This window comes from Bombina bombina, chromosome 2 (assembly GCF_027579735.1).
Source record: "Bombina bombina isolate aBomBom1 chromosome 2, aBomBom1.pri, whole genome shotgun sequence".
NCBI classification, from domain to species: domain Eukaryota; kingdom Metazoa; phylum Chordata; class Amphibia; order Anura; family Bombinatoridae; genus Bombina; species Bombina bombina.
Genome location: NC_069500.1, coordinates 1,309,741,097 through 1,309,754,153, shown reverse-complemented (window position 1 = coordinate 1,309,754,153; position 13,057 = coordinate 1,309,741,097). Strand labels below are relative to the sequence as shown.

At 39.1% G+C, this 13,057-nt stretch overlaps 1 protein-coding gene across 4 annotated transcripts in view; it reads left to right on the top strand.

The window, feature by feature from the left end:
• Window positions 1-4,445: 4,445 nt before the first annotated feature.
• JAKMIP1 (janus kinase and microtubule interacting protein 1) overlaps window positions 4,446-13,057 on the top strand; it is a 441,501-nt gene continuing 432,889 nt past the window's right edge. For all 4 annotated transcript variants that reach the window (XM_053704153.1, XM_053704152.1, XM_053704150.1 and 1 more), the window contains exon 1: window positions 4,446-4,579. The gene's annotated coding sequence lies outside the window, so the exon portion shown is untranslated. The remainder of the gene's footprint in view (window positions 4,580-13,057) is intronic.

Below are 13,057 nucleotides of genomic sequence, written 5' to 3'. Positions count from 1 at the left end.
AGCTCCCCAACCTGTCAGACTTGCATCTGTTGAAATTACAGTCCAGGTCGGAAGAACAAAAGAAGCCCCCTGAACTAAACAATGGTGATCTGTCCACCACATCAGAGAGTGTCGTACAATCGGTGTTAAAGATATTGAGATATCTTTGTGTAATCCCTGCACCACTGGTTCAGCATACAGAGCTGAAGAGGTCGCATGTGAAAACGAGCAAAGGGGATCGTGTCCGATGCTGCAGTCATAAGACCTAGAATTTCCATGCATAAAGCTACCGAAGGGAATGATTGTGACTGAAGGTTTCGACAAGCTGATATCAACTTTAGACGTCTCTTGTCTGTCAAAGACAGAGTCATGGACACTGAATCTATCTGAAAACCTAAAAAGGTTACCCTTGTCTGAGGAATCAATGAACTTTTTGATAAATTGATCCTCCAACCATGATCTTGAAGAAACAACACAAGTCGATTCGTATGAGAATCTGCTAAATGAGAAGACTGAGCAAGTACCAAGATATCGTCCAAATAAGGAAATACCACAATACCCTGTTCTCTGATTACAGACAGAAGGGCACCGAGAACCTTTGTAAAAATTCTTGGAGCTGTAGCTAGGCCAAACGGTAGAGCCACAAACTGGTAATGCTTGTCTAGGAAAGAGAATCTCAGAAACTGATAGTGATCTGGATGAATCAGAATATGCAGATATGCATCCTGTAAATCTATTGTGGACATATAATGCTCTTGCTGAACAAAAGGCAGGATAGTCCTTACAGTTACCATTTTGAATGTTGGTATCCTTACATAACGATTCAATATTTTTAGATCCAGAACTGGTCTGAAGGAATTCTCCTTCTTTGGTACAATGAAGAGATTTGAATAAAACCCCAGCCCCTGTTCCAGAACTGGAACTGGTATAATTACTCCAGCCAACTCTAGATCTGAAACACATTTCAGAAATGCTTGAGCCTTCGCTAGGTTTACTGGGACACGGGAAAGAAAAAATCTCTTTGCAGGAGGCCTTATCTTGAAGCCAATTCTGTACCCTTTTGAAACAATGTTCTGAATCCAGAGATTGTGAACGGAATTGAACCAAATTTCTTTGAAAAAACGTAATCTGCCTCCTACCAGCTGAGCTGGAATGAGGGCCGCACCTTCATGTGGACTTGGGAGCTGGCTTTGGTTTTCTAAAAGGCTTGGATTTATTCCAGACTGGAGATGGTTTCCAAACTGATACCACCCCTGAGGATGAAGGATCAGGCTTTTGTTCCTTGTTGTGACGAAAGGAACGAAAACGATTATTAGACCTAAATTTACCTTTAGATTTTTTATCCTGTGGTAAAAAAGTTCCTTTCCCTCCAGTAACAGTTGAGATAATAGAATCCAACTGAGAACCAAATAATTTATTACCCTGGAAAGAAAGGGAAAGCAGAGTAGACTTAGAAGACATATCAGCATTCCAAGTTTTAAGCCATAAAGCTCTTCTAGCTAAAATAGCTAGAGACATATACCTGACATCAACTCTAATGATATCAAAGATGGCATCACAAATAAAATTATTAGCATGTTGTAGAAGAATAATAATGCTATGAGAATTATGATCTGTTACTTGTTGCGCTAAAGCTTCTAACCAAAAAGTTGAAGCTGCAGCAACATCCGCTAAAGATATAGCAGGTCTAAGAAGATTACCTGAACACAAGTAAGCTTTTCTTAGAAAGGATTCAATTTTCCTATCTAAAGGATCCTTAAAGGAAGTACCATCTGCCGTAGGAATAGTAGTACGCTTAGCAAGAGTAGAGACAGCCCCATCAACCTTAGGGATTTTGTCCCAAAATTCTAATCTGTCAGATGGCACAGGATATAATTGCTTAAAACGTTTAGACGCAATAAAATGAAGCATTTTCAGCCCCCGCGAGCCTAACAGCCCACAGGGAAAAGTCAAATTTTTAAGGTAAGAAAAAATGATTTATTCATATGCATTATCCCAAATATGAAACTGACTGTCTGAAATAAGGAACGTTGAACATCCTGAGTCAAGGCAAATAAATGTTTGAATACATATATTTAGAACTTTATAAATAAAGTGCCCAACCATAGCTTAGAGTGTCACAGAAAATAAGACTTACTTACCCCAGGACACTCATCTACATGTAGTAGAAAGCCAAACCAGTACTGAAACGAAAATCAGCAGAGGTAATGGTATATATAAGAGTATATCGTCGATCTGAAAAGGGAGGTAAGAGATGAATCTCTACGACCGATAACAGAGAACCTATGAAATAGACCCCGTAGAAGGAGATCACTGCATTCAAATAGGCAATACTCTCCTCACATCCCTCTGACATTCACTGCACGCTGAGAGGAAAACCGGGCTCCAACCTGCTGCGGAGCGCATATCAACGTAGAATCTAGCACAAACTTACTTCACCACCTCCATAGGAGGCAAAGTTTGTAAAACTGATTTGTGGGTGTGGTGAGGGGTGTATTTATAGGCATTTTGAGGTTTGGGAAACTTTGCCCCTCCTGGTAGGAATGTATATCCCATACGTCACTAGCTCATGGACTCTTGCTAATTACATGAAAGAAATAGCCATTGTCATTAAGGGTAAGAAAATTGAAAAATGGTCCGGTCATTAAGGGGTTAAAGGCTGCTGTGATTCAAATCCAGAGAGTGCAATTATTGGATTCTTGTATGTAGCAGTTTTGCACCCTGGTACTATATTCTGAGGCGAGTGGGAGTGCGCTTTTCCTCGAGTATATATATATACACTGGTGGGTTGAGCTGTTGAAAGAGTTATCTTTATATTTAGTAATGCATTCGTGAGGAATGTATGGGTTTCTGAACAGTCAGTAATTGTTACAAAATATAAAACAATTGATTTTAGAAAAGATTATATGAGTAGACATTTTGTAGTATACTATTCCTAAGCCAATTTAGAACCATATAAGCTTTATGACACTATTTCGAGATTAGGCTATTAGCAGGGCCGGATTTCCCATTAGGCACAGTAGGCATGTGCCTACAGGCGCCTTGCAGTGAGGGGCGCCTGCCTGTCAATAATAAAAAAAAAAAAAAAAAAAAAAATTTTTTTTTTTTTTTTTTTTTTTTTTATGAGGGCATTTATTTTAGTAAGAATTGTGCTGCCAGGTGCCTACAAAGTCGAGTGTTTCATTGGGAATATGTTACAGCAGTTGAGGGAGCCATGAAGGAGAGAGGGGCAAAGATTAAAACTAAACCCCTCCCATTGAATTTCTAAATTCTAATTTTAAACACATTTGTTGACCCCTGGATTACATATAATCTACAACATTCCATGTTTTCCTTTGAGAGCAACATCATATGATATTTATATTTCAGAACAAAATAAATGTAACATCTGTGTGTGTTTGTACCAAAAATATCAGAGTTTACAAGATTTTTTTCCCTACATTTTATATTTTCTTCCACTGGCTGCACAGGTTGTTGATGGTGATGAGCTTGCATGCTGCTAGTTTTAATATTGCTATTGTTTACACAAAACTGTGTTTGACTCCAACAAAATGTTAAGCACATAGTCAAAGTCATCTCCAGAAAAGCAATACACTAATGGCTTGTCAATAAACATGTCCTATGAGCCCATCTGGGTCTGCACAGATGTGTATTGCTGTCTCAGAACTGACATTGACTATGTGTTTAACTCTTTTGCAAGAGGCTAACACACTTCTCTGCAAGCACTAGTGCAATAATAAAATGCCCAGCAAACTGTCACATTTGATGTCCCTTTAAATAGGGTTTTCTTTAGAATATTTTGCATTAAAAGTTTAACATGATTTGTTTTTGTTATACATAATAGAAATTGTATGGCCATTTGAGTCAAGTGAATATTGATTTTTGGTGTAGCTTCCATTACAACAAATATTGCAATTGGTGTGTGTATTTGTGTATCTCCATAAAAGGGAAAATGTAATTTTACATCTAATATTTATTTTTAGTTGTCCTAAATAATAATAAAAAAAAGTCCTCATTTTTTCCACTTTTTTCTAGGGGGGGTGGGGGGGTGGGGGGGGGCGCTTCAGGTTTTTGTGCCTACAGGCACCTGAGATGTAAATCCGGCCCTGGCTATTAGCTTGTCCTACAGTATATTCGTCAAACACCATTTTAATTGTATTTGTTTCTGGTCACCTCCTACTGGAGTTAAAAAAAACTCATCTGATTACATTTGAAATTAATTTGGAAAAGAAATTAAGTAAAACACAGATGTTCTCTACAACTGGTCACATTAAACAATCCTCTAGATGTACCTAATTTAGCAGAACTGTAGTTTAGGGAAGACTGGTAAATGAATGTACAGCACACTTTAATCCACAAACGTTTAGGAATAACGCCTCTAGATGGCGCGCTTCACCTAAAGCTAACCGTGGAGGTTTGTAAATCCATCAGCACGCGGTGCAGCCCTCATTCTCCCAGGCACTGGCCTCACACAGCACTGCAGCTGCAGCACCAAGCGCACAGACAGCTCCTCCTGACGGAATGTTGCATGGAGGATTCAACCCAATCCATCCGTTTTATTCCAGCTAGTGTGACGGGCAGGATTCCAGCTGCTGATCCTGTAAGTGCTTGCTTAGAGGGGTTCTGTCTGGTTGGGAGGATGCTTAGGTTGTGTGTTACAGCCCAATACTGAATTGTCCTCTATAACAAACTGAACACCTGCCCACATACATTACCATTAAATACACTGCTTTATATATATATATCAGCTATCTAGGCCTCTGTCTTAGGTTGCTATAGTAATCATATCTAGGTTTCACATTATCCTCTCACTGCATCCTTATTGCCTTGGTCTCAGAAAGAGAGCTGGGCATGAGCAAGGACCCACCCTTAACCCTTTACTGCTATAAGGTTGGTACATATTAATTGGAAATTATAATGCTGACTGCAGTGCCTGGGAAGAACATTTTCATTGTGAAATTAATTTTATTAAGGTTCAGATCCAAACACAAGGTGAATCTAATGTTATGTGTAGTGTAAGATATTTATTTTATTATTTGTTACTATTGCATGCTAGGCTTGTCTGTCTTATATAGATTAGCTTACAGAATAGCAGATCTGCAGGCTATTGCAATGAGCAGAGGGTGTGGTGGTGTATAGATAACACAGTTACAAGTGACAAAACCACTTTTTTTTTCTACAAAAGCAAATATCAGTTTCTAGAAGTGTTGGTTTTGTTAGCAATATCTAGTGTATAGTTTGTCACCTGTAATATACAATAGGGGTCTATTATGTTAGGGCTTGGTTTAATGTAACATTTTAAGGTCTTTAAAATAATTTGTGTTTGTCACTTGCAGTACTGTAGTTAGTACAAATATCTTAGAGTAGATGAGATGGCATTTATTTAATTGAAAAGAAAATTAGTTATTAATTGCATCCCATTGTGCAGTCAGTGTGGTAATATGGTCTGGATTATGGAAAATATAAGAATTAACTGGTTTAAAAATTTCACTTCAGATATATAATGTGTCATGAGATGAATAACGTTACAGCCAGTTTTTTAATATGACCATGACAAATATGAAGCAATGACCTGACAGTTTAATGCATAAATGATTGATATGTAGATATAACATTGTAAGATGAAAAAATAGCATCAGGACCACTTTAAAGAAAATAAATATAGAAAAGGTGTGTGGTTGCATATTTTAAAGGATGTTATTACATTATATCTCAATTAGTGTTAAAGGGCCATGAAACCCACATTTTTTCTTTCATGATTTAGAAAGAGAATGCAATTTTAAACATCTTTCTAATTTACTTATATTATCTAATTTGTTTTATTCTCTTGATATTCTTTGCTGAAAAGCATTTCTAGATATGCTCAGTAGCTGCTGATTGGTTGCTGCACATAGAAGCATCGTGTGATTGGCTCACCATGTGCATTGCTTTTTCTTCAACTAAGGATATCTAAAAATGAAGCAAAATAAATAATAGAAGTAAATTGTAATGTTGTTTAAATTTGTATTCTCTATCTGAATCATGAAAGAAAGATTTTGGGTTTAGTGGCCCTTTAAGTAAATTTGTCCTGGCATGGCACTTAAAGGGACCCTTTTTTTCTTTCTTTCATGATTCAGATAAAGCATGCAATTTTAAGCAATTTTAAGCAACTTTTAAGCAATTTTAAGCAACTTTCTAATGTAATCATTTGATCAAATTTTCTTTGTTCTATTGTTATCTTTAGTTGAAAAGCAGGAATGTAAGCTTAGGACCTGGCCCATTTTTGGTTCAGCACCTGGGTAGTGCTTGCTAATTGGTGGTAGCTTATCTCTGGGTGTTTTTGTAAAAATGTATAATTTTGCCTATTTTTAAATAACATTGTGCTGATTTTCAGACTCCTAACCAAGCCCCAAAGTTTTAGATGTACAGTATATTGATGTATACAAACCTCAGACTGCTTCTGTTTGTATAATGGGTCTTTTCATATGCAGGGGAAGGGGGAGGTTATGCTCTCGCCCCTTTCAGTGGGTGTTCCTGCTTAACCTAATCAACAGTGCAAAATTGGGAGCTTCTCAGTAAGTTTTTAAACGGTTTTATACTGGATCAGTACCTGTGCATATTATTCTTTATAATAGTGTCTATTACATGCAGTTAAATTAAAATTGGTGTATACTGTCCCTTTAACTAGTATTTCAGGCTCTCTACAAAGATGCTTGGTAAATAGAGCCCATTGCATGCAATTTGAAACAACTTTTCAGTTTATTTCTATCATCAGATTTGTTTCATTCTTTTGGTATCCTTTGTTGAAGGAGCAGCAATGCACTAATGGGAGCTAACTAAAAACACCAAGTGAGCCAGTGACAAGTGGCATATATATATATATATATATATATATATATATATATATATATATATTATATATATATATATATATAATCAATCAAGATAAGGATAAGCACTCACTGGATTTAAGTACAATAACTATTTATTGGTAGTGACGTTTCGGGGCATTCACCCCTTCCTCAGACGTCTGAGGAAGGGGTGAATGCCCCGAAACGTCACTACCAATAAATAGTTATTGTACTTAAATCCAGTGAGTGCTTATCCTTATCTTGATTGAATATCCTGCTAAGCACCCTGGTCTGTGTTTGGGTTGGCGAGTGAGAGTGCACTTACTTGGAGTATATATATATATATATATATATATATATATATATACAGGTAGCCCTCAGTTTACACCGGGGTTAGGTTCCAGAAGGAATGGTTGTAAATCGAAACCGTTGTAAATTGAAACCCAGTTTATAATGTAAGTTAATGGGAAGTGAGGGAGTTAGGTTCTAGGCCCCTCTCAAAATTGGCATAAGTAACACCTAATACATTATTTTTAAAGCTTTGAAATGAAGACTTTAAATGCTAAACAGCATTATTAACCTAATAAAATAATCACAGAACACAGAATATATAATTAAACTAAGTTAAATGAACAAAACAATTGCTAAACAGCATTATAAACCTAATAAAATAATCACACAACACAGACTTTACTTGCATTTTTCTGCAAACAGTTCTTTCTATGCATTCCAATCTGGACTGATTTATAGACAGGAAGATCTTGTTCCTTTGCAAGCTGCTCGATAGCTCAGGTCTGGTTAAACTGATTCATTTCAGCTTGCTTGGCTTGCATATCTTTGCTGCAACACAAGCGGGCAGCTCCACCTACTGGCTAATTTAATCAATGCACTGTTTCTCAATGCTTTTCAATAGTAGTCACATGACCGAAAAAAAGGTTGTTATTCTGAAACGGTGCAAATTGAACCGTTGTAAAACCGAGGGCCACCTGTATATATATATATATATATATATATATACATACAACTACTAATCAGTAGCTAGATCCCAGTAGTGCATGGGTGCTCCTGAGCCTAGGCATGTTTTTCAACAAAGGATACCAAGAAAACAAAGCAAATGAGATAATGTAAGTAATTTGGAAAGCTGTTTACAATTGTATGCTCTTTCATAAAAGAAAAAAATGGGTTTCATTTCCCTTTAAGAGATATATTTATATAGAAAATACTGAGTATATTTGAGTAGTGTTTCTTAGCTCTAGTCCTAGAGGAGCACTACCCAGTCACATTTCAGTGAGTTCCCCACCTGAGCACAGGTGAGAGAGTTGCAGTGACCCAACTACTGATCAACCCAACTAGGGAAATATGTAAATGGACATTAAAGGGACAGTAAACACCTTGGCATTTTAATATGGTTTAGTAATGTGTAGTAAAATAACTTTGTATTATACTTTCATTTTTCATTTTGCCCCTTTTGTGTAATTTAACCTTGAACATATTTTGATTTTCTAATTCTCAGAACACACACAGAGCACAAGAGTAACTTTGTAACATGTCCCTTTAACTGACCTCATCAGATATCAACTGCAAAATAATACATTTTATGCTAACATAATGACAGTGGCTGGTCTCATATTTTGCAGTCTCAAGCGTTGATTGGCTCCTCCAACGAAGACACATGGTGGGTGGATTTTAGCATTTATAAAAAAACAACTGTAGCAAACAAGATGTTAATTTGTTTTAAAAATAGCTAGACTTGGCTGATTCTCAAAAAAGACAACATAAATAAGTTGTAATTACAAAATTACAAGGTGTTTACTTTCCTTTTAAACACCAGTGCTAAATATAATGATGTATTTAAAGCAAAGACTGACATGAGAATAATGTACCAAACGTTTTTATTAATATATATAAGATTAATAGGCCATAATAGTCAAAAAATGACATTCTCTAATTTGTTACAACACGCCATTATACGACTAGCGACTTTGCACTGCTGTGTGTTTAAGCCCAGCAAATGTATTAGAAGTACAATCAAATAGCGATTACTGTCCCTTTAAAGTTTAAAGGAACAGTAAGTTGAAATGTGTTACTCTTTATTTAGTTAGTGTGTACCTTTAATTGTTTACTGCTAGTTGAAATCATAAGCACAGGTGCCAATTTAAATATAAATATTACCTTTTAATAGTAATCCTTGAAGACATCCCTTGCTGCCCCTAAACCCACGTTTTTTTTGTTTTCTGTGCTGCCCACTCCATTCACTTCCCATTGTGTGTGCTCCTCTGGCATGTGTGGCATATCTGCTTAGAGAAGCTGGGCAGACAGTACTGGCAGCAGGCACAATGTGAAGTGAACGTGGTGCTTCTCATTGGCTGCACCACCTGCTGCGGGTGTGGAGCAGTCAGGGGAGCATTACCAGATTATTATAAAAGGTAAAATTTCTGTTTAAAAGACAGTTGTGCTTATGATTTAAACAAGCAGTAAATAGTTAAAGGTACACTAACTAAACAAAATATCAGCTTTACTGTCCCTTTAAAGGGAAAGTGGAACATGGTGCATTAACTTAAAGGGACAGTGTTCTGTAAAAATAGTTTTTCCCTTAATGTATTTCCAATGACTTGTTATACCAGCTGCAGAGTATAAAATGTGTGAGAAATTGTTTATTTAGGTATATTTGTGTATATGAAATAGATTGTTTTGTTCATTTTTAAACCACAAGGGAGAAAGCAAAAGAGAGGAGGGGTGAGAGAGAGCAAAAGAGAAGAGGGGGAGAGAGATAGAGAGAGAGCAAAAGAGAGTAGGGAGAGAGAGCAAAAGAGAGGGGGGAGAGAGAGAGCAAAAGAGGGAGGGGGAAGAGAGAGCAAAATAGAGGGGGAAAGAGAGAGAGAGAGCGCAAAAGAGGGGGGGGGGGGGGAGAGATAGCAAAAGAGAGGGGGAGAGAGAGAGCGCAAAAGAGAGGGGGAGAGAGAGCAAAAGAGAGGAGGGAGAGAGGGAGCAAAAGAGACAGAGCAAAAGAGAGGGGGAGAGAGAGAGCAAAAGAGAGGAAGGAGAGAGAGCGCAAAAGAGAGGAGAGAGAGGGCAAAAGAGGGGGGAAAGTTAGGGCAAAAGAGAGGGGGAAAGAGAGGGGAGAGAGAACAAAAGTTAGGGGGGGAGAGAGCAAAAGAGGGAGAGAGAGAGAGCAGAGGAGAGAGAGAGCAAAAGAGAGTGGGATGGAGAGAGCAAAATAGAGAGGAGAGAAAGAGCAAACGAGGGTTGAGAGAGCAAAAAAGGGGGGAGAGAGAGCAAAAAAAAGGGGGGAGAGAGCAAAAGAGGGGAGAGAGAGAGCAAAAGAGGGGAGAGATAGAGCAAAAGAGAGGGGAGAGAGAGCAAAAGAGAGGGGAGAGAGAGCAAAAGATAGGGGGAGAGAGAGCAAAAGAGGGAGAGAGAGAGAGCAGAGGAGAGAGCAAAAGAGAGTGGGATGGGGAGAGCAAAATAGAGAGGAGAGAAAGAGTAAAAGAGGGGAGAGAGAGCAAAAGAGGGGAGAGAGAGAGAGCAAAAGAGGGGAGAGAGAGAGCAAAAAAAGGGGGGAGAGAGCAAAAGAGGGGAGAGAGAGAAAGAGAGAGCAAAAGAGGGGGGAGATAGCAAAAGAGAGGGGAGAGAGAGCAAAAGAGAGGGGAGAGAGAGCAAAAGATAGGGGGAGAGAGAGCAAAAGATAGGGGGAGAGAGAGCAAAAGATAGGGGGAGAGAGAGCAAAAGATAGGGGGAGAGAGAGCAAAAGAGGGAGGGAGAGAGAGAGCAGAGGAGAGAGAGAGAGCAAAATAGAGTGGGATGGAGATAGCAAATAGAGAGGAGGTAAAGAGCAAAATAGGGGTGAGAGAGCAAAAAAAAGGGGGGAGAGAGAGCAAAAAGAGGGGAGAGAGAGAGCAAAAGAGGGGAGAGAGAGAGCAAAAGAGGGGAGAGAGAGAGCAAAAGAGGGGAGAGAGAGAGCACAAGAGAGGGAGAGAGAGCAAAAGAGGGGGAGAGAGAGCAAAAGAGGGGGAGAGAGAGAGAGCAAAAGAGGAGAGAGCAAAAAAAGAGGGGAAGAGAGCTAAAAAGAGGGGAGAGAGAGCAAAAAAGAGGGGAGAGAGAGCAAAAGAGAGGGGGGAGAGAAAGAGAGCAAAAGAGAGGGGAGAGAGAAAAAGAGAGTAAAAGAGAGGGGGAAGAGAGAGCAAAAGAGAGTGAGATGGAGAGAGCAAAATAGGGAGGAGAGAAAGAGCAAAAGAGGGGTGAGAGCAAAAAAAGGGGGGAGAGAGAGCAAAAAAGGGGAGAGAGAGAGAGCAAAAGAGGGGAGAGAGAGAGCAAAAGAGGGAAGAGAGAGAGCAAAAGAGGGGAGAGAGAGAGCAAAAGAGGGGGAGAGAGAACAAAAAAGGGGGAGAGAGAGCAAAAGAGGGGGGAGAGAGAGCAAAAGAAGAGAGAGAGAGCAAAAAAAGAGGGGAAGAGAGCTAAAAAGAGGGGAGAGAGAGCAAAAAAGAGGGGAGAGAGAGAGGGGGGTGAGAGAGAGAGAGCGCAAAAAAGAAGGGGGGAGAGAGAGGGGGGAGAGAGAGAGCAAGGGGTGGGAGCGCGGTACTTATAAAAATTGACCCGTGTACACAGGCTTTAGGACTAGTTTATAAATAATTTAATACATTCAGGGCTAGATTACAAGTGGAGCGGTTCCGCTCGAGCATTAACATCGCTAAAAGCTAACTTTTTGCAGTCATCAGGTAGTGCTGGTATTATAAGTTTGAAAGTAAAATGTATGCGCTTACACAAAACCGACGCATGCAAAAAGTTAACCCCCATCGATGCGTTATCACAGTAACCCAATTGAAATCGATGGAGCAGTGATGTTAAAATAAAAATGTTAAAATAAGCTAATACCTACACTCGCGCGTTAACCCCCATCACAATAAGCCCTCTACTTTAATAACCTCTAAATGGTAACACCCCCATTTCAAACTACCCCTCTACACTTTTAACCCCTAAACTGCCAAACACCCCACCACAATAAGCTCCCTACACTATTAACCCCCTAGACCTTCACATTTCCCACTACAATAAACTCCCTACACTGTTAACCCCTAAACTACCCCCCACCACCCCATCGCAAAGTACCCCATAACCTATTAACCACCACAACCCCCCACCGCAAACTATCCTGCTACACTATTAACTCCAAACCACCACACCCCTCACTGCTATAAACTCCCTACACTATCAACCCCTAAACCGCAACATCCCGTACCGCAATAAACTCCCTACACTATTAGCCCCTAAACTGCAATTGCCTCAATCTCGAACTACCGCCAAACCTATAAAACCTCTAACAGCTAACCCACCCAAGACCCCTAACCTAAAACCTTCTAAAATTACCAAAAATTAAAAACCCCAACCAGTAAAAGCCCTATCCTAAAACTGCCCGGTGCCTCACTTCTCCTGCTTGCCCCGCAGCCCACTACTCCCATTGACTCCCGTACAGCCACACAGTAGCTGGGAACAGCCAAACCAATACCAGTCCCGGACTGCGCCCAGCCGCGCCCTCATTTACCAGAAATGACCTCTGATTGGTCACCGCGCACCCCATATGCAAATATTACTGTAAAAGCAAATTAATTTCCAGTTAAAAGGACAGTCAACCCAGATGTCAGACGTCTAGGAACTTGAGAAAGGATTTTGAGTTCCTTCCCCCTACAGTGTTAGCGGAGCAATGCGCATGCGTAAAAACACAGGAGCTTGGTATAACGAGAATTAGCCGAGTTAGAGCTGCACACTGAACAACCTGACGATCATGATGACGAAATATGGGACGGGGCAGGCTGGCATTTTAAACAGCAAGTAATAAACAAGTAGTAATGCTTATAAACGATTTAGACTAATAAATTAGGCTACAGTGCAAACTAAAATTCGTTAGCAACTTTATAGGAATTACCTATTTGAAAATTTGGGTTGACTGTCCCTTTAATGCATTGGGCGAGCAAATAACATGGGGTATATCTAATCAGTAGCTTCTGAGCCTATCTAGATATCCTCTTAAAAAAAAGATACCAAGAGAACAAATTAGATAATAGAAGTAAATTAGAAAGCTGTTGCTCTATCTTTTTTTTTCATGTATGGAATGTCTAATATTTAATCAAATGCACTTGGTCGTTTGTTTATGAATGCCAATAGTTTTCTTATTTTTATGGTGATATAATTTATTAGAAATGCAGAAATTAGATCACTGTGATATAATAGATCTTTGTGTTAGAAACATTAGT